Source organism: Diadema antillarum, unplaced genomic scaffold (genome assembly GCF_040938485.1).
Source record: "Diadema antillarum isolate AM-2024a unplaced genomic scaffold, OU_Dant_1.0 seq00001143_RagTag, whole genome shotgun sequence".
Lineage (NCBI taxonomy): Eukaryota > Metazoa > Echinodermata > Echinoidea > Diadematoida > Diadematidae > Diadema > Diadema antillarum.
Window position 1 is genome coordinate 786,124 of NW_027271955.1, and position 23,265 is coordinate 809,388.

General features: G+C 40.9%; 1 pseudogene; it reads right to left on the minus strand.

Moving 5' to 3' along the window:
* Positions 1 to 6,577: 6,577 nt before the first annotated feature.
* On the minus strand, positions 6,578 to 18,784 carry LOC139744164 (uncharacterized; annotated as a pseudogene).
* Between the last annotated feature and the right edge of the window lie 4,481 nt (positions 18,785 to 23,265).

Below are 23,265 nucleotides of genomic sequence, written 5' to 3' on the forward strand. Positions count from 1 at the left end.
GATACAATGAAGGAGGAGGAAGAGGGAGAGCGAGACAGTAATGAGCTCTGAAATGAACGCTGATGAGGTGAGTTGTGCAAGAAAATATTTGCAGGTATATCAGCTCTGGGCTCCATTCCATCAAAGATGTTGGGGTAGTAACTCTTGCTGGAATGGCAACTTTCCATAGCAACAGCCAGTCGGGAAGCTGGATTCTTGCCGTTAAACCATGCCCATTGCCATTTTAGCAAGAGTTGCTATCATGTCAACGTTTTATGGAATGGGGTCCAGATTTTCTGAACTTCCACAGTCCAGGAGGAAAAGGAGGGGGGGGGGGGGAGAGAAGGGGCGGGTGATAGAGGAAGAGATAAAGAGAGAGTATTTAGGCAGCAGTTTTGAAAGAAAGTGAAGAGGAGAGTGGTATAGTCATCAGTGTATCAAGTGGTTCGAACCACTCATCTGCGGGAGGATTTTCAGCAAAGGATTTTTCCTTTCCCCAACTTTTCACTTGTCTACAGGCCCCACTCTTTTATTATTTTCTAGGACTAGCACCACATGGCTCTCCTGTAAACATCACGCGGTCAAGAAGAAATCTGTAAAATTCATGAAGACAAAAATATCTGTGACTTGATGGTATGTAATGCTGCTATCCTTGTCCCATGCTGGACGATGTTAATGTTATGATCATAATCACCAGACGTCATTGAAATCAACCTATAAAAGATTTATTTCAAGTTCGGTAACACACATGAACTTTTCAATCACTCTCAAATTGTATTTTTCTGTCATGATTGTGCTTCATAGAGATAAAAAAGTACGCTACAAATACTGGTAATAACCTGATAAATAGTATTATGAATTCCGGCGTGAATATTTGGGCTAAACTTGTTTGTAGAAAGAGTGCTACTTCTTTTTTGCACCCAATTAAGTCTCTGGATTGAAGGAGCTCAATTGACGCCACCGATGAAATAATAGGATTCGATCATCAGTTATTCAAATTGACGAAATTAAGAAAAGTGAAGTCTTGTCGCTCCCTCCCCTCCCCCCTAAAAAAAACCTCACAATGAACAACATAATTCACAAAAAAAAACATGACATGGATTAGCTTCATGCAAGCAATTACAGCCACAAGACAGGACTAAGTATTTACCCCAAAGATCTAAAGATTGCATCTTATACTGTCTAGTAGGAGAATCTTCCTTCTTATCAGTTTTGATCTGCATGATCACAGAATTCATCCTGCAAAGATTACATCAAGTCCATTACCTGTATGTGCGGTAGCTCTATGTCTGTTTACAGAGAAAATGTCAGCTCAGTTAGTCTGAATTCAAGGCTTTAGTATTATTATTTTTTTCTACTCCACCAGTCTAGAACCCAATCTAACATTCATATTCAATACCCAGTACCTTGGTGGGTACACATACAGGTACCTTTGGGGGATCTAAACTCAACTCGCTGTGGGCGTGAACCCTGTGGGTCATATAAAAAGTCTGAGGGCATTACTGAATTTCATACAGTACGGGTTAAAGAAATTTGGCCCTACAAGCATACCAGCATTGGAAGGAGACTTGAGTCTTCAGACTAAACAGGAAAAAAAAAACATAACCACTCATTCTTTTGCACCCCCACATCTTTCTGTATCAGTTATGAAAGCACAGGTAACAACCTTGACATCAGTACTGTTTGGAGACGCTCAGAAACAAACAAAAATGAACATTTCTTTCAAAATGCTTTGCAAGCATGTATACATGATTTCATGGATAACCACAGACATATTGGTAACATCAAGCAAATTAAAGTTTTTTTGTTACCACTGTCCTCCCACATCCTCACATGCACCAATGCCAGATATTCCCTAGAGCCCATACGATATTCACTACAATGGAATCTTGCTGTAAAGGGCACTGATATAACAACCACTCATTAGAGCAAATCTAACTTCCTTTGTAAAACTGTGATATAACAAATTCTGATACAAAAAAAGTGATTTAACTGGTCCCAATTACAATGAAATGTCCACTGTACTTGCACAGTTCAGGTGTTACATCACACATTTTCTCTTGACTCCAGTGTAGCCATTCAAACCAGTATCTCAGGGAATCAACTTACAATTAAGGCAATCCCCACTCCCCTCCCCCCCCCCCCCCAAAAAAAAAAAAAAAAAAATCAGCGTGCAGCAAACAGATGTCATGCTAGTTATCAATGCAACGTAAATGTCTCTCTGTGGAGATATTTCCTGAAAACTGAAATAGGGGACCCCACACTTACATACCCAAGTTGACTTTTATAGAAAGAGTATTAAAGGTCAAATGACTAAGAGCACAAAACGTTTTACTAAAATCTCATTTTAAAAAAAGGAAGAAAAAAAGAAATTGAAGTTCTAAAGAAGCTGAAAGTTTCAAGTGTTGAGATATAGTGGAGATACCCGCAATAATCACATATGCAAATGAGGTGATGATGACATGCCCTCATTACTCCCTCCCTCATTGGTTTGTCCATGAAATCATGAATATTCCTATCAGTTTGAAATATAGCAGCTCTTTCTCTCTTCCTTGTAAAATGTCACCATTGTACAGTCATGACAACCGTTGAAAAATTTGATGCCGTACATCGTTTCTTTCTTTCAAATTGATTTCAAGAGAGGAAAATTAAGTGTTTAAGACTCATGTACACATCAATAGACTTGTAAGAGAATTATCACATTACACTCTCATCTAATTTGCAAATGTATGTGACTGTGACCCACACTTTGTTTATCAAAAACATGCCAGACTCAAAAATTCCATGACTTTCTATATCATAATCCCACATTCGAGAAACTATCCCTTCTGACTGGTCTGTTTGTTTGATTGAACACCATTCGCTGGAGTCATCTTGGATTGAGATCAGAGCTATGCGTTAATGGCTTACAGTGCCTTGTGGCAGTCGTGCTGAAACCTGTTATTACGTCTACGCCTCCGCAGTTGTTTTTCATTCTGCTGCTCACAGCACTGCAGCAAAAATAAACCTTCTGCCCACGCCACTACATACAAAGCCTTTTGAGGCCTTGTGGATTTCCATATTCCCGGCTAGCGCACTTTATTTACATGTACCTACATGGTCTCTCATGATGATGTAAGAGTTATGAGATGCATACCAAGTGCCGCATCATAATGTCCACGAAGGAATCAGTTATTGGGCTATACATTTCTTAAAATCAGCAGCTGCAGTTTGCAAATGTTCCCTGTTGGTGTACCGTAAGAACTACCCTTTGCCAGACTGGGGGGTGGGGGGGGGGGGGGGTGGGGAAGCATTACAAAATCATGCCACCAAAATTTGTGAAATCTCGGCTAAATATTCCATTACTATCTCGAGAACTTTAAATGCAGGAACACTTTGTTGGAAAGTCATGTGATATGCAAAGTTCTCCCTTGTAATCTACCAAATTTGAAAACAAAGTACATGAGACAGACCAAAAAAAAAAAAAAAAGCAGCAAATTTTACCGCAGCATGCAGTTGCCTGGAATGTCTTTGCCTTCACAAATGATCACCACAGTCTAATACAAGTACGAGTCTTAATTCTTTCATCTACGGTACATGAAGTTCATTGACCTCAATCTGAAATCGCATTGATTGACCTCTTGACCGTCTATTGCCCAATGTGCAGACGGCCATGATGGTCTATTTCTTTCTGCCTTTCCTCCCAAAATTGACCACTGGACATTCGTAGTAGAAGTCATGACTGGAAAACAACATTATAGCCTGCCTTCATGGAGCTCTACAATCTAATGTAGCAAACTTGAACAAAGTGTTAACAAATATCCATCAAATGGAGTCCTTTTGCGTCGACAAGATCTGGGGCATACAGAGGTTGGGTACTGGTGTACAGCTAGAAGAATAATCCGGAAACAATATACTTCCCGCTCCCTCTAAAGTACAGGCATACAAAACAGAAAGTGGTCCTATTTGATCTGGAATCAGAATAAAGCTTTGCAGTATGAATAGCATATAGAAGACCTTAAAGAGCGTGTGAGGCTTTTGCACGAACCATTTTATATCTTAATTTCACATTTTCTTTGTTTAAAATATTACACAAACACTGCAATTGTAATTAATTCCCTACAGAGCAATATTTTCAATGCTGTTCGCATATCACAGAGCTCTACTTCGTGCATTTGCATATTACTGGCAGAATTTGAAGAGTTCAATCTCAAAACGGGTTACCACTGGTAAGCACCATTTTTCTAACATTATAAAGTGAGTCCATCATCAGATGGAGCAAAATAAAACCTCTTCAGTGACCATAAACATCAAACATTTTCTTCTTTTTTTTTCCAGTTTTCTTAGTTTTTAATTTCTAGCAGCTATAATTGCAAATGTCTCAAATTAATGCAAATGCATTGCATTTTGCAATTAAAGTCTTCAGTTGTTGAAAAGGTGTTCCACAGAATTTGTTGACTGCTCTTTACACTGAAATTAAGGCATTCACCCGTTACCTTTCACAACCCTCAAAATATCTTACGCAATTCACATCAATATGAAAAAAAGAAGGAAACACTCAATAGCCATACACAAACTTCCCAACCAATTGTTCTCCTACCATTCATAATTTTCTTTAGCCCAATAAGGTTGTGACAGGACATCTTTTAGAAGGGCCATGATACCCTCTTCTTTCTCATACCGGGCATGATTGTGTTGTATCTACAAAAACAGCTGACATATTACTACGGCTGATGACTAATACAGTGTAATCAGAAAAGAGCTTTGCCTGCCATTACACATAAACTAGATGCCTGACGACTGTGTCACCCTATCTCTTAATCGCATTATTATTAAGACATGGAAGATGACAACATACAATACAGATTGCAACCAAGTTTTTAACTCACTGTAAATATACCATCAAAGAACAACAAATACAGTCATTTATTGTTGGGGTGGGAGAGGGGGGTGTAGCTAAGGACAACTGTCCGTTACACATTTGACTACGATGACACTGCAACCTGGCCGTACCAACTGGTCAGTGATTACCATCAATCACCACAAGTCAAAGGCAGCATTTCATGACACTCGTCTGTCACTGACACCTGTTTGAAGCTACTGAAATCCTTGCATCTGATCGGCTGAGAGCAAATTTGTCAGTAATGATCACTGACAGACCACATGACGAAATGCCTCTTTGGACTACACTTGCGCAACTTGTCCAACCAAAGCACATGGGCAGCTTCAAAGACAACAGATGCTTGCTTATTTAACATCACATACCATAATTGTGACAAACAAAAACAAGTCGAATTCAATTTGTGCCTTACGTCATCAGTGGTCATTGTATCAGACTGCAGTCGCACACATACACAAGCCCGGTGAATGGTCACTTTCATTTGGATGCTTTGGTCATGGGCAATCGAAAAAAAAAGAAAAAGAAAGAAAAAATACAACTTCTGATGGCGCAGATAGCTCTGTGCACAGCTTTTACTCACTGGCAATCATTCTCCATAAGGTTTTCACACACAATAGTTCACATCTCTTTCTCTCCCTCATACAATATCTTCAAATCTGTAGCTTATATCATATATGTACATATTTTGTTATCTTACAGTATACACATGCATTCGCTCACTGTAATAAGAATAATTGTTTACCTTGACACATAAAGACATGTCCACATTAACTAATAGATACCCAGTGCTCAAAAGTTAGATAGGTTTGCAGACAGACACAAATGTGTGGCTTTCACTATTGCAGCTTCCTTTTGAAGTAGCCGTGGGCAGTGTTCCTATAATCCTACTTGCTTCGTTTCTCAGCAGGCTAAACAAAGAGGTACAAAGCGCAAAGTCTAGGTGCACCCTTTAGTGCCGCTTCCGGTGTGGACCCTGTGTCATTCAGGTTACGATCACTTAACAAGAAGCTAGGATTCTCGTTTAATCACATGACACTAGTGTCTCTACCCATGATTCCATGTACACAAACACTGACCTTGCTGTTACACGCATTGAAGTCAAAAACCTAATTCTTTCACTGCAGTCACACTTTTGCCCACTATTGGCTTCTCGGATCAAGGTTAGGGAGAGTTTTAGTATGCTGAGGTCTCAGAATTACGAGCAGACTGAATGCATTCTGAACTGGCCAAGAAAAGACACAGTTGATGGCGAGGCATACACAACGAGAGATTGATGGCGACGAGCAGAGAGAGAGAGAGAGAGAGAGAGAGAGACCCACGCCCACACAGCCACAAGACAGATTAATGTTATCTTAAAGGTACAGCAACAATGACGGAAAGACGGACAGACTGACAGAGGTAGAGAAGTAGTGGTGACATCACAAGGTCTGACCAGACATTATTCCTGGCTACAAATTTTTTCTCTGCAAAAAAAAACAAAACCAAAACAAAACACTAGAAAGTATGCCTCAGCACTGACTTTGAGCAAAGCAAAGTCTCCATAGAAGATTTACTCATGATTTCTTAGACAACCAGCAAAGCTTTATAGAATGTGGACAAAACTTTTCCTCGACACTTCATGTTGATTCCTGAATATGTCGTACTCCTATTCACTTATGTATCATGCTAACAGCTAGGAGCATTGCAGCACAAGTACATTGACACATACAGGCATGGATTTTGTATTATCCTAGACCTTAACCTACCACATGAGCATGATTGTTGTGACTTAATTGGGTAATTTGAACAATGCATTATGATAACTACACAATGAGGCAGAGCAGCATACATTTTCTTCACAAAATATTCACGTAGAACAGTGATGCTTAAAGGTTTAAAAAAACACGAGAGCTCAGCTCGGTGCTATAATTTCACAACAAGAGACTGCTGACTAGTCCTGCTATTAACAGTGGAGGTGGAGTGGCCATTCTTGGCCATACTCTGCGTGTTGCCTGCCAGACTGGCCATGGTCTCTGCAATTTTGGAGGTTGTTATCTGGCTGTCGGTCTTGCCGTTGATGCCACCTTTGTTCCGCGAGCCCCGCGATCCCGTGCCCCCCGAAGAAGCGCCGGGTGTCGGCGACTTGGCTTTCCCCTGTGCAGAGTTTGAGGGCGCCGCTGGCAGGTTGGCCGAGTGGAGAGTCTTGGGCTTGGTGGTGGTGGAGAGGGCTGTGGACAGTAGAGCACTTTGGGAGGCAAGGCTGCTGATGCCAAGGGCACTGGGGAAGGAGGCAGTAGGCACCTGTGGGAGGTTCTTAGGGAGAGCAGCCTGCAAGGCTAAGGAGATGGCCGAGTTGCCGAGGGGTGTGATGGGCTGGACAGACGGGTGGACGACAGGCTGACTAGTGGCTGATGATGGAGTGACGTGGGTGGAGGTTGCTATGCGGATGTGCGGAGGCTGGGTGGCAGTAGCGAAGGGAGGAGTTATGAAGGGCTGAGTGATCATGGAGTGCTGAAGGCCGATGTAGTTTGCCGTCGGCAGGAGGAGCGAGGTACCAGCAGTGGCGGGAGACTGCAGGGCAATGGGTGGGATGAAGGGACTGTGTCCTGCATTGGACATGACGGGCAGTGTCTGAGTGATGACTGACGCCGTCATCAGGCTCTTAGAGATTGGACCAGCCGTAGTGGTGAGGATGCTAGTTGACAGGGGGCTGGTCATGCTGGGTGAGGTCAAAGGTGAGGGAGTGGTCAGTATTGGACTGATCTGCTTGGCAGTCAAGCTAACAGTAGTGAGTTCAGCTGACGACGTCACCAAACCATTTGAGATCACTGTCTTGTGGGAGCTGGCTGCCTGGATGACCGAGGACTGGGCGAGGAGTGAATTGATTCCCACTGTCACCACTGGTTTGCTGGCACCAATGACACTCTGAGAGGCGGGGTTGAATCCCAGGCGCACCGGTGGTGTGCTCATGATACGAGGAAACAGCTGAGAGTTCCGCATGGGGGACTGGATGACAGGAAGCTGCGCCACAGTGAGCTGACGACGGACCGGTTGGCGTACCACCGGCTGCTTGCCAAGCAGCTGGCTGACAGTCTGCCTTGATATGCTTCCTGCCATAGCACTGGCTGATTGCGTCACCAGTACTGACATGTCTTTGCCTGCTGGAGGGGACACAACATGGCTGACAACTGGCGAGATGTGACTAACGGCCGAAGGGATGTGTCCGGCCACTGGTATGGTGGGCGCTTTGTCCTGGTTCATCTGCAGGAACGTTGTGCGGGGGGATATGGAGGTGCCATGGTGCAACGGCCTGATCTCTTCAGAGGCATGTCTCTGCCGGCCAGACTCTCCTGGCGGTGCCGCCTGCACCTCTTGCAAGGCACTGATTCGCAGCATGGCCTCGTTCGCCGAGTGGCTCAATCCTGGCACGCGCGAGGTGCTGCTGGTGTACGGGAGGCTGGGCCTGGTATGGTGGCTGGGGAGTGCGGCAAAGGAGGTGGATACAGAGGTGCGAGGGTAGTCAGGATGTGAGAGGTGTGGTGCTACAGGCTGGTGGAGAGGCGACTGAACTCTGGAGTGAGCCTGAGACTTTCTCTCTTCTTCCTCAGCTTCTGCACAATGACAAGTACACAAAATAAGCAATCCTTGGGTTATCATCCAGTGACACACAAGCCTTTCTTATCTTTATTTATGGCTACTACACCCTCCACAAAATTTCATTCAGCCTTTCTCATGCACCTCAGAAGAGGCATTTTTAATATCATTCCATATCATTTGCATAGCACATTTACATCTCCAGGGCTGCCAACACTGGAAACTAGTTGAGAGTGAGACTCCCATAGGCCAATGCTATAATTTAGGAGTCAAAATGAGTGAGATCAATAGAAATGCATGCAAATGAAATAAAGTTTTAGAGTGAGAAAGGACCAAAATGCGTGAGTCTCACGCTCAATGCGTAAGAGTTGGCAGCCCTGCATCTCAGAAGTGAGAATTTAATATCATTCCCTATCATTTGCAAAGCACATTTACAAGGCATAAATAATGATCAAAATGCTACACACTGTATTCTTACAACTTTGTTAATTCACAAAGTAATTTTGTTTGTGTGCAAGTGCGTGTGGTTGTTGTTGTTTTTGGCTTGCTTTTACATATCATTTGCACAGCACATATACATCTTAGAAGTGAGAATTTAATATCATTCCCTATCATTTGCATAGCACATTTACAAGGCATAAATAATGATCAAAATGCTACACACTATATTCTTACAACTTTGTTTAATTCACAAAGTGATTTTGTTTGTGTGCAAGTGTGTGTGGTTGTTGTTGTTTTCAGCTTGCTTTCACATGAAGACAAAGAAACTAAGTAACATTGGCCTACATTGTTGTTGTTGTTGTTTTAAAGAAAAAAAGAAGAGAGAGAAAAAAAATGGGGCCCTATACAAATAATTTGCCCCAAACATATGGCCTACATTGCAATCTAGAATGTTACTGCTGTCCGGCACAGGAAGCAGCACAGATAAACATGTCACAACAAGAAACCCAACATAGGACAACTGCATGAGCATGGCTGTTAGAATGTTATCAGAAATAAAATATGTCAGCACAGAGAACACAACAAAATCTTGGAAACATCAGAAATTCCTTCTTTCTGACAAGATATTCTACGTACTGACACAAAGTACGAGAACTACATTAATTATTTTGATAAGCAAATGATGTGGGACTGCCTCAAACAACCAAATAACTTAAAGGAGGAAGTCTACTTCACCTGATGCCGTGGAAGTTGACGCCTGATCGTCATCATCGTCCGGCTTCTTCTTGTGAACTTCAACAATGATGTCCTTCTCCTCGGCAACCACAAGCCGGTCAATCGTCGTCATCATCGTCATTGTCGTCGTGGTCGGTGGGTAGTTTGACTTGCTCACTGGTCGACATGCCATTCTTTATCTTGAGGAGGTCCAGGCGCTGCTGGGTGGCAATTTTCTGCCAGCACTAGGCGGTCTCTTGTTCGTTGGTCCAGCCTCCCGCTCCTTGCGTGTCAGCACCTGCAATAGTAAACAGAGGTGGGCAAGGATTGGGAGGATCAGTAATCTGTAACACATGGCAAGACACAACCTTGGTAGAGAGAGAAGTTTGTAAAAAGTTGCATGTCACCTCTGAGCAGTCAATCTACAATATTTTGGTTTCAGTGAGGTTACTTCAAAGAACTTCAGACATATAACTGCGTAGTGATGGTAAACTCTCTTAATGTGATATGAACAATGCCAAAGTATTTATACTGAAGTAGACAAAATATTTATTGTTCTCTAATGCTTTCAAGTTTAGTTTCCAATTCTTATTTACACAAAAGCATAGAGGGGGGGGGGGGGGGGGCTCATCAAAACTTGAGCTTGAAAATTGAGTCAACCTTTCCTTTAGTGCCCTGTGGTGGTACATGACATGAAAACCACATTGTAACTACTTTTTGAGAGCCTCACAAATAATCACAACACATCATCCCGTAAGGCTATCAACACAATGCTGAGGTTACCTGTTCTAACTGGATAGAGAGATGAAGATCGTAATTTTCAGTATTCCACCCCTCTGTAGCCCTTCCCCAGGCCCCTCAACAGGACCAAATGTACCTATTAAATAACTCCGCAAGTCCCTACCCCTACAGATGATTCCTGAATCTGTTGTGGAATGCATTTTGATGAAAATGATGACAGACTTTATTTATCAATGGGTCCTGCATTAAACTGCTTTGAAATCTGTATTCTTTTTCTGTAGCTTATTTTATTCAAGTAATAACAAGAGTGTTCTGCTTGATCTGGAAAAGACTTTTTTTTTTTCAATCCTTTTTTTTCCAAATCTACCACCATTCATTTTGACCTTTGGGGCAATGAATCAGGGCCCCCATTTGATACCTCCAATAGGTGCATAATTCGGGGTACCACTGCCACTATCACGAACAACTGATATTCTTCCCCTCTACATGGGTCTCAACGCATTAGACTTCTATTTCTTGATCTGGGGATGGAGATGCTTGAAATGCAATGTTTGTGGGGCATTTGGGCCTGCCCCTGGGTCCCATTGGCTCCCAGGGGGACCATCTGAACCAGTTGAACAACTTTATTCTTCAATCCATTGGGATGATTTCTACTGGGTTTTGAGAAAATCTGCCCATCGCATGCATTTCAAAAGGAGAAGATAAAAAATGTTGATTTTTGTCCACAGGCCCCATCCTTACTTCTTATTCCCTCACCCCAAGAAGGCCCAATCAGACCACTACTCCCACTGTCATAAGCTACTTTATCCTTTACTTCTGAAGGTGTACAAATGCAATACCACTTGGTTGCACTACAATGTATTTCTGGATCTGATAAAGAACACCTTTGAAATTGTCACTTTGAGGCATATTGCATCATACCCCTGGGCCCTACGGGGGCCCATCTGAGCCACATATACAACTTTGTATGCCTCACCCATCAAATCATCTCTGCTCAAGTTTGGTTGTAATCAGACCATGGATTATAAAGAAGATGATGAAATCTTTGACCCTTGGCTCAGGTGAGCTGATGATATCAGCGATAAGTGATACAACTACAGTTTGCGACCAACTGAAATTCAAAGATGAGTATTACAACTTTGTACAACTTGGCAAGTAGTAAAGAATAATCAGTGTGGAGCATCATGCACACCAGTTGACTGGCACCATTGGCATAGACTGGAGTGGATGCACTACAGGGTTCATAGCTGAGGGTCACAAGAATCAGTTTCAGCAAATATCTCAATCCTACATCTTAGACGAGGACATTGATGTGAAAACACAAAAAATCCAAACTCCATTATTTTGCACCTTTGATGAGAATCTTTGTATCATAAGGTTTAATGGCAATTCGAATGTTTTAATCAACCCTGTCAACAAAGTAAAGGAAATTGCCCTGGGCAGTCTGGATAGTTCAATAAGAAAATTCACAATAGAAATACATATTACTGGCAGAAAAAAAAAAACACACTGTAAAAACACCGTATTCCCTATAAGCCACTCTCACCTCCATAACATTTCCTGGTTTCTAAATGAGAACAAATGAGTCAAAGGAGATTGGTATGAAGGTCTAACCAAATAATTAGGATTTACAAGATGATTAGACATCATCATGTATTGTAAAAGCGGAGATTTTCGTGCATTTCGAGCAACCAGAAACCAGCACGAAAATAAAAGCATGTGAATATTTTTGCTTGCCGTATGTTCCAGGAGTTGATGTCTCGATTCTGCGGCATCAAAAACACATGAAACTCTTCTTGCCCTGCCGAGGGCGAAAAAGTAGACACTTTTACTTACAGTAAATCTGTACAACTTGAAGTCCTACAAAGAGTGCAATTCCTTTTGTGCATATACATGTACAGTGTGTGATCCTAATGTCCATTTTCCACGGAATAAGAAGGTATACATGACATGTATATATGGGGATTCTATGCTCTGACAGGCCTGCCCTACTTCAGATTTCGATCACCGAATGAAAACTTACCTGAATGTAGCGTAGGGCTCCACGCAAGATGCTAAGGTTGGAGGTTTTCGATTTTCTGTCCTCCATATTGGGAATGGCAGTCCTTAGGTTCTCAAAGCATTCCTTGAGGTGGGCTCGTCTGCACAGACAAAACAAACAAAGAAACAAAAAACATCTAGAAATGTCACTATGGCAACTGGCATGCCTCCGCCATAATGTATGGTTTTTCCAATAGGTCTATAGTGCAATGTCTTGACAATGTGTGATGACAGTTTCATAAAATTGGCAAAGTATTAAAAGGACAGGTTTGTAACAAATGTGAATGTTCACTTTCCTTGAATGGCTATATTGTCTAAGAGTGTAGGTATTTGGGGATTTGAGGATTTTTACTTGACTTTTGTCCCTTTTATAGGTTTCTGCATTGAGTAATTTTCAAGGTATGGAGGAAAAAGTGCAATTTCAGTATTAGATCAGTACTAGATAGTAAAATGTTAGTATCCTAACCTAGCCTTTGACCCTTGACCTTTGATCCTATGACCCTAAAATTCTCAAAAAGAATCACTGTCAGGTAGAACATGCAAAAATATGTACTAAGTTTCATGATGATACCTTGAATTACTTTCGTGGTATGGAGGAAGAAGTAAAATTTAGCAATTTCACTTGACCTTTGACCTTTCGACCTTTTGACATGAAACTTCCCAGAGAAACTCCATTGGGTAAAACATACATATACATTAAGTTTCAAGAAAAATCCTGAAGTATTGAATAAATAGGAGGGAAAAGTGAAATTTTGAGGTGTTGATCTTGACCTTTGACCCCCAAATTCCCTAGATAATCCCTACCAGTCAGTACATGCATACTGTAGGTACTAAGTTTCATGAAGACAATTTGAACCATTTACAAGATATTGTAACAAAAGTGGAGAGAATTCCTTTGCTTCTGATGTGAATGCAAGGAATAAACTGGGAACCTTCGTTATGAGTTAGTGTATATCGTATGCATGGCACCACACTCTCTGGGCCGAATCCAAAATCGAAGTCTCTACTTTGGACTCCAGGACTTGCAGTCTCTCTGCTGTACTCTCCTTTAACGATCACGCTGTCCACAAAATTGATTACGGACGGACAGACGGACGAACAGAAGGACGGACAACCCGAAAACATAATGCCTCCGGCGACACTTTGTGGCGGAGGCATAAAAAAACAAAACAAAACACATGTGATGTTATTATGAAACTTATTTCCACCCATCATTTATGCTTGTGTAATATATTTGAGGAGCAAGCAAGATAGAGGGATACAATATTACACAGAAACTATGCAGATGTACAGGTAAATGTAAATCACTTACATTATGTACTATGTCCCAGGACATGACAAAGTACAGTACCTGGGCACCGTTTCATCGAAGTTGTCCGCCCTAACAAGTTGTCAGTCTCTGACAATTACCACAGTAATAGTCAGTGACAAAAGCTTCTCAGCCAATCAAAACCAAGGATTTTACTAAATTGTCAGAGACTGACAACTTCTCAGGGCTGACAACTCTCATGAAACAGTGCCCTGGATTTAAACCACTTAAAAGAAGTAAAGACATTGAAAAATCTGATGCTGCTACATGTGCAAATCACCATCCATGCAGAAATGAAGATAGCTCTGTGTATAAGATTAGTTTGTGGCATCTTGTAATCATTTTTTCTTATTCTTGCTTTCATCATTTGAAGACGATCAGCAGGATAAAGTCCAAGTGATTGATTAAAACTGCCTTTGCCTATCACTTTAAAGGACAAGTTCACCTTCATGTACATGTGGATTGAGTGAATGCAACAATATCAGTAGAACACATCAGTGAAAGTTTGAGGAAAATCCGACAATCCGTTCAAAAGTTATGAATTTTTAAAGTATCTGCGCAATTACTGCTGGATGAGAAGACTACTACAGTAAGTGATGTCATGTGCGTACAACGATACAATGAAAATAAAAAGAGAATTTCACAAAATTTTACTTTTTGAATAAAGTGCACATTTCTTGGACTTGTTACTGATGTATGTTAAGGATAATATTATTCCCCTTGCCTTCTGAAAGAGAGAAGTCGAGTGTTTTTTTGTTGTGCGAGAAAAGTGAAAATACGGTGAATTTTCTTTATACTTTCTTACTACCGTTGTACTCATGTGACATCACAAGCTATAGTAGTCTTCTCATCCGGCCATGACTGAGCAGAAAACATTAAAAATTCATAACTTTTTGAACGGATTGTCGGATTTTCCTCACACTCTCACTGATGTGTTCTACTAATATTGCTGCATTCACTAAACCCACATGTCTATGAAGGTGAACTTGTCCTTTAATATCAAAAACAGCATATCACAACAGCATTCGACTGTCAAAGCAGTATTCAAAAGGTATTTTTGCCAAATTTATATGATCTATGGTTAACATGTCATACTTTGGCATTAAAACATTTCGTCTATGCAAGATTATCATGATTTCTGTGTCAAAACAAGCAGAAGAGATTTTTACACTTCATTTCAAGTCTGTTCCTCTTTTGATATTTCTTCCCCAAATTACATAACCCCCAGCTGTTCACATCATATCACGTGTCTCTGATTTCTCAAACTGCCCTGTTTTCATTTTTGCATAAAAAGGGCCTCTCAGGATAACAAACCACACTGTAGCTCAGCAGATATTCAATGTGAAACTTGTACAGCTGTAGACATGCCATGACAGCAGCTACAAGTATGTACCTACTGTACCTGTAGAAAAACAACCAACAAGCTACATGTATGAGCATCAAGTAATGGGGACACAAATCGTGTGTCATACACAAATGTGTCCAAAGAATGGGGCCTTGATCCTATTTGACGAGGCATATATTCATACTTGCAAGTTATTGCAACTATAATTGCAGCTACTGTGGCAAGTGCGCGTATGTACAAGGCACTTACCAATCGACAAAGCTGACCTTGACTGTTGTTAGACTACTTGCGACTATTCAGACTACTTACAATGTAAGTATGTCTCTGCAACAGTAAAATAAATAAGATCATAAAATCACCTGCTGATGTGGATGACGGATGCGTATGTATTCGCTACAGGCATTGCCAAGGTAAAAGAGTACATTTCAGGGATATTTTCTGTTTCCAATGTGCCTTACCCCCCCAACACGAAATGATCTTTGAGAACACTTTAATGAGTGATAACTTTGACTCAAAATTGCTTCAAACGCCGAATATATTAATTAGAATTTATGCCAGGATGAAAATTTTGCAGCAAACATATGTTATGTGGACTGACAAACTGTCACGTTTTTGTTAATCCATATAACAATCATACACTGTATGTTTATCACTAAGTCTAGAAATGGTATAAAACATAGTGTTCCATAGAATTTAGGGGCTGTTGTCATGTTTTTAAATTCAATATTATGCCATTCAGTGAAAAAAAAGAACAAATTTTCAATGAGCATTTATTATTTGACCTTCATACAAATGTTAGTACATACATCGTAGATGTCAGTCCAGCATAATGTACGTTCGCCCAAAATATTCTTTTGCGCTTAAATTCTAATATATTCTTTGATTGAAGCAATTTTGGGGCAAGATCTCTCATTAAAGTGTTATCAAAGATCATATTGTATTGGGGGAGGGGGGGGGGGGGTAATGTACATAGGAAACAGAAAATTTCCTGACATCCCTGAAATGTACCCTTTTTACCTTGGAAATGCCCATGTGTACATTTGTGTCTGTGTTGTTGTTGTTTTTTACAATACTGACCTGTTCTTTTCCAGTTTGTTGTGAACTTCCCTGATACCAGCTCTGCAGAAAATGAAACAGTCCAGTATAACTTTATCAAAATCAATGAAAACAAACAAACAAATAAACAAACAAACAACAAACAAACGAACAAACAAAAAATAAACAAACACTCACACACACACACACAAACACACAGACACCATCCAGCTACTGAAACTTTGCAATTTGGATGTGCAGTCACTTTTTTTTTGATCTTCCTTATTAAACCAATGCAATGAAAAAACCAGCAAGAGATACATGTATATGAGGTGCGATTTTAGCACAACTGGATAAGCATGCAAATAAGTCATGGCACGTTCAATGTCAGCACAAAAGTTCATAATTGTCAATGTCTACCCCTTGCAATATCTCCAGTTGTATAAAAAAAAAAAAAAGAGGCATGCACAAGACAGAAGTACGACAATGTTATACAACCCTCAGCTTTTTGACTCCTGCCTTTTATGTGTGTGTGTTGTTTTTTGGTTTTGGGGTTTGTTTTTTTTTTGTTTGTTTTGTTTTGTTTTTATTTTTTTTTGGGGGGTGGATGTGGCACCTTTTAATGTTTCTACAGACAAATAGCTATATAAATGCTGTTTCATCATTATCATTATCGTCATGTGCCCCACTGTCTCAGCTATTTGCAGGATTCCAAGGTCAGTGAACCAAACTTGCTCTTTCCCTCACCTTTCTCGAAATCAATGAGTTCCTGGCCCACTGTTTTTGGGGTACAATAGACAGCCTCTTGACAGTGGTTCCTCATGGCTGCCCAACAACGTGTATGCATGCATGCATGCACATATTTCTGTTTTGTACAATCTCTCTTGCTTGGTACTACTGTTGCATATAATGAGTTCAAAGCACTGGTATGGAAAATATAACATGCCAAGCTTGGGTACTAACAGTAACTGGAACTACAGAGCTGAAAGTAATGCTGATAAAAAGGTCTATGATGACTATGCTGGAGGTGAATCCTTTGGATGACACACAGTTGTACGAGCACCACCATGTTTTCTTGTACTGTATTAGAACTCTTTAAAGGGAGCCAGAGACTATTTTCTTTTTTTTTTTGGGGGGGGGGGGGGAGGCATTTAAAAGGTTCTCTAGTATTTGTGCAGCACATAGTGCATTGCCATGTCATAACACACTGAATAAAGGAATGAACTCATAAAGGTAGTTCAAATTCAGCTCATGGATTACCATGTAAATTCAAATGCGCAAGTGCACATGATATAATTATAACGTCGCATGCTGTAACAGTAATCAAAATCATAACAAATGCACACTGGCATGTGCGAGGGCCAACATACACCTTCACCTAGTACTGCACACTTGTTTTTTGTCCATGGAATACACTTAAACCATGGATTTTGCTTGAACTACCTTTTGAATTCAGGCCAAAGAATTGGAATGAAAATTCCCTACCACCCACCCACCCACTCTTTTTTTTCTTATTCTAATCTTAACTTTGCACGCATAAAGTGTAAGCATCAAGAGTGAAGCACCCCCTACTTTGGAAAATGTCCTACCTTGTAGACTGTGGCACTCTACATCCTTAATACACGTAAGATTGATGAAGACGAACAAAACACACATATGTTTGAACACACACGTGTATCATTTTTTTAAAATGTCACAGGTTAAAATTGGCCAAGCAAAGAATATAGAAATGAAATCTTTAGAGTAGACACAATAAAATATTTTGATCAAGAACAAAAGATATGCACAAAACTGCTCTACCTTTTGTCCTTCCCACCAGAGTCTGCCGATTCTGCTGAGTCACTCTCTGAGGGCTTGAGAGCGGGAGACAACTTGGGAGATGTGGGTCTCTCCCCAGCAACCCACTGATTGTGGCTGACGATCTGGTGTACAAGGCGAGGACTCCGGCTGCCTTGAAGATTGCTCGGGCTGTGCCCGCCCCTCGGACTGTCGGGAGCGGTCAGAGTGGTGTACTTGACGTCCCTGAGACTTGGCCAGGTGCAGGAGGTCGATGGCCTGCTGCGGAGTCACCATGTGAGGAGCCGGCGTGGTCGACGATGAGGACGGAGGCGGGATGGGAAGAGGGTAGCGGAGGGGGCTGGGGCTGCGGTGGCGTGTGCGATGGCACTGGAGGCTTGGAGGGAGGTGACTTGGACATTGCGGCTGCAGGCTGTTGCTGCTCCGACAGCGGCACTGAAGCCGCCTGCTGGACCAGATGAGGATGCTGCGGCTGCAAGTATCGCTGCGGATGTTGCGCATGCTGAAGATGTAGTGGTGGATGCTGCTGCATGTGCTGCTCACCCGGCTGGTGCGGAACCCGCGTGTGAAGGTGGTACGGAACGGACGAATGGTGGTGAGGAGAGATGGAGGGAGGTGGGAGTGGTGTCTGGGAGTGTAGCTGGGGATGGTTACCTGAATTTGAGTGGGAAAGGGGTGGATACGAAGTCGTGTGCTGGATGATGGATACGGGGATGCTGCTCGGCGTCGTTGCTTGGACTTTGCCTTGCAGAGATGCAGGCGAAGGCGTAGCCGGCTGGGCTACACTGGGAGGAGGCTGGTTGTAGCGTGCTTGGACTGAATGAGAATGATGCTGCTTGCTTGGCAATGAGCCCGCAAGCTGCTTCTCAAGAATGGGGGGATGAGTAGTGGCCGAACTCCTTAGGTTTGTCTCCATCTGCATCATCATTCCCTGTAGACAGCCAGATAGAGAGAAAAATACACAGAATTAACATCACCTGAGAATTATTTAACCACCACAATGCATACTTTGAAGCAATCACAGGATGGTACAGAATACTCCAAGATCAAGCAAGAGCAGAAAAGTAAACATTTCAGCAGACAAAGACATATATTGCATGCATAAATACTTCAGAGAAAAATTGTATGAAACCGGACCCTCTTCTTGGCAAGGTACTGTAACAATTTGCTAGTATCGTACATGCATATGATAGACTTTATGACCTGTATAACATAGGTACAAACATGATTTTCTATTTTTAAAGCCAAGGCAAATGGATACTCTTGATACCATGTTTTTTTTTTTTTTTTCTTGGGCACGAATACATGAATGGATGATACAATTGTATCTGTTTACCTCACTCGGTTTTTAAGGTCATGCGTCTTATACTACACTATAGTACAACATGTGTTTGTACTTTGAGCCCAGCCTGCTTTCTGTTCACTATTGATCTTGAGCGGCACCGTGCGGCAACAGGCAGCGCAGTGATTACTTTGAAAACACACTTCAGCCACAGGCTCAATGTTCAACATCTGCCATAGCCATGTCAAGAATATTATCAAATGCTCTACAAGTGTACAGCAATTTACACGTAAAACAGGGAACCCACCTGACTGCTACTAATACAAGCTGTAGATCTATGCAGAATCAGTTCCATTACAAACCTTTTATTTCATAATTCTGATAGCTGAAGAGTTTAAATGTGTTATACAATGTAGAACATTTCAAGTTGTGCCATATGTTTGATAATGTTATACCACAGTAAATCTAACTTACCCACAGAATTTCCAGAACTGGGTCACAAAATGGTCACTAGGCATGGGTGATAAATGTGCATTACAACCACTGATCCACTGCAGTATCTCTACAATATGATTCACACACACACACACACACACACACACACACACACACACCAGGAAGCTGGCGTTTGTAGCACTATGCATCACAAACATACAGTGGAGTGCCAAAATCAAACCATGTCGTGGTAGATCAACATTCACTCAGTAGCACAAGCCGTTTCTATCACGCAGGCTACTGTGGAAGGAACACACACAATTTACTTCGAAAGCACCAAACTTCATGATTTCAACTCGGTCTTGAGTTGGGTGTAATTCACTCTTTTTTTTCTCTTTTTTTTTTCGACAGATGAAGATGTTCTACACAATTCTATTCAACTCAGTAGCAAGGCATGAAAAAACATGGGCACTTGAACGCGAAGACACTTGATACACTTGCTTGTTTATACAATGTACTGTACATTATCATACGTACTGTCTACTAAGTTTGTAAGTGGTATGTTGATGTACAGTACGTACAATTGTGTCTGACTGCCAATCCGGATGCAATGTACGCATCCAGGTATGTATGCTCCATTGAGAGATTATAAAATCCCTATATACAGTACTGTACAACTTTTGTAATTCGGCACAACCCAAATATGCCTGCCTCCAGATGGTTGAGTAAAGAGTACAGCATAGATAACTAATGACAGTTTATTACCCTGAATTCTTGGCTATAATGTATGAAGGGTAGTGTTTCATGGGAGCAAGAAAACTGAAGAAAAGATACACTATAATGTTATTACTAGTAAATCATTTCTTTTTGTTCTTTTCTGCTGAGATTTTTCTGTGCCTATTTTTTTACTCTTAACAGCAGCAGATGCATTGATATCTTGCAAGGCAGATACAATGTACCTGACAGGCTTTTAATCATTTATGAATACTGTGCATAGTACTAACCGTGCAGTAATGCGTATAAAAGCTGGATTCCTCAAATCACAGAGGAAAAAACTACTGTAGAACACTTGTATCTCAAAAGATTTCACACGATTTCAGGAACTTTGCCAGCTCATGATAGTTCAGTGTAAATGCTACAGGTACCACATTCCATGAATACAATGACCCAGTTAAAAAATGAAAAAAGAAAAGAAGAATACAACTGTATACCACACAAAATGCACTTCACACATGTGTACATCTCCCAGTGTCTGGCAAACTCTCAATTCCCATACCATATTGTGTACAACAATGTAGTACATAAAATTATACTGTACTGTACATGTACATGATGTAGTGCACATCTGTATGGTGTACATGTAATTGTACTGTAGCTGTAGTGTTGATTCCCTAGGGTCTCCTGATCATGTGAAGCTATCATAAATCACCTTTTTGTAATTCTATTTGAATAAAAATTATTAACCTGTAAGTTATGACAAAGATGAAACTGTACTTTTAATTCTATTTGACTCTTTTAGCAAAATCTGTCTCTTGCACATGATACATTTGTACGAGTATCTGTACTTCAAGAGGTACATGTACTGCACACAGTATGTGAACATACAGAGCTACCAAGTCTCACGCATTCTGCGTGAGACTAAAAGCATTTAGGGTCTGTCTCACGATCTCACGCATGGCACCCATTTTTTCTCAAGCATCTGGTGAAGTCTGCAATTTGGGCCAAAAATAAGGAGCATAGCTCAAAGGATTAGAGTGATAGTTGCAATTGAAGGTATATTTCCCTTTTGCCTTTCAAAATTAGTAAAAAATAGTCACTTAAGTATGCATCAGATCGCATCATTAAGAGCTAATAATTAAAAAAAGCTCCCTATCATGGGAGGGGGACACCCTCCTCGTTCGCATACGCGCGCATGCGCGCGAGTGCCGAGACGCCGAGTCATAAAAATCTCACTCATAAACGTTTTTTTGAACTTGGCATCTCTGGTTGAACATACATTTTTTTCTCTACTTTTCTCCCCCCCCCCCCCCCCCTCCAAACCCAGAGACTCCACACAAAGTACCTTCTGATCTGGAGATTCTCCCGCCCGAAACCCCTAGCAAACGGGAGACTCAAAGTTGATGTGTGCGAAGCACGAAATTCCCAGGGTTCTAGATGCTCTCTGGTGCTATCTAAGGCTTATTTTTTCAACATACGATAGAAATATGTAGAAATACTTTCCAACGGGAGACAAAGAGCCAGGACGGGAGAAATTAATATCTCAAACGGGAGAACGGGAGATTTTGCAAAAATGGGTTTTCGGCGGGAGATCTCCCGTCTTCTTGGAGTCTCTGCAAACCCACAAAGTCAACAATACACAAGCCCAATGATAATGACTGTTTAGTGATGCATTAATTGCAATGCACTTTACAGGGATGATATAGTTTTGGTTGAGATAGGGCTTCACGTTTCCAACTTTTTGTGTCAAATAACGAGGAACCTCTAATGAAATACGAAAGGGTGTATAATTCTAAAAAGGAATTCAAAGTTTATTTGATGAAAATCACTCTTTTAAATGGCTGAACTATCCAAAAACAAAGAGATATTAAAATAAAAGTAGGGACCCACTTTTTATTAGGACCACAATATTTTACTTTGTTTTTGGATATCTCGGCCAATTCAAACCGATTTTCATCAAATTAACTGAGGATTCCTCTCAGAATCGTATGCTCTTTAATATTTCATTTAATGGTTTCTAATTATCTCACAAAAAGTTAGAATCTGAATCTCTCATCTAAATCGAAATTATACCATCCTTCTGTAATGTCACTTCAGCAATTTTAAAGCACCTTATGTGAGAAGCCCTGATACAATGAAACACCAACACTAAATGGAACCAAGTTTGTTACTCCCTCGATGTGTTTTAAGTGTGCGAATCAATGAGTGCTGTTTATTTAAATGATGTTTTATTGAGTGTTTTATGTTATGAGTGTTTTATTAAGCCCTTGACTTACAATGTACATGTACAAATGATTTTCTACATTATTTTCATATATTTTTGGACTTTCTTTTCAGGCAAGTAAAATTCATGTTCAGGCAAGTGTTCTGCAACAATTTGAAAATCTGCTTGCCTGACTTGGCAAGCGGTAAAAAAACAAAACAAAACAAAACAAAAAAACTTGATGTAGAATGTGCATTGCAGTACTGTGCCTTGCATAGAATACGTTTAGATTTGAAACTTGAGTTGGGTACCAGGTACTGGTACACAAAAGGTAAAATAGCTCAAGTTGTAAACGACCATTTCTAATGTTTGCTTACAGGCGCCCTGCATTCCAAGCATACAATTTAGAAACCATTGCATCTTGTGTATACAGTTTTATTTGCATTAAATATTGTTATCTGGTGGAAGCAAACTTCTATTCAACATCATTGGTGATTGTGCATCATGAACGAGACATTCTTACTGGGAAGGATGAAGCCGCTCGTCATGATAAATGACTGCAGTCATCACCATTCAACAATATGGAGGGGGATTGAATGAAAGAAAAATAAAGAAGAAGCCTACCATAATTCACAGTCTATACAATACTGTACAATACAGGATTTTGTTCTACTATGACATGTACACTGCGCGCAACTACCGTACACTGTGCCACACAAAACTCTTCAACAGAACCTCCATTATAATGTACTGCAAAACCAGACATTCCCAGAAT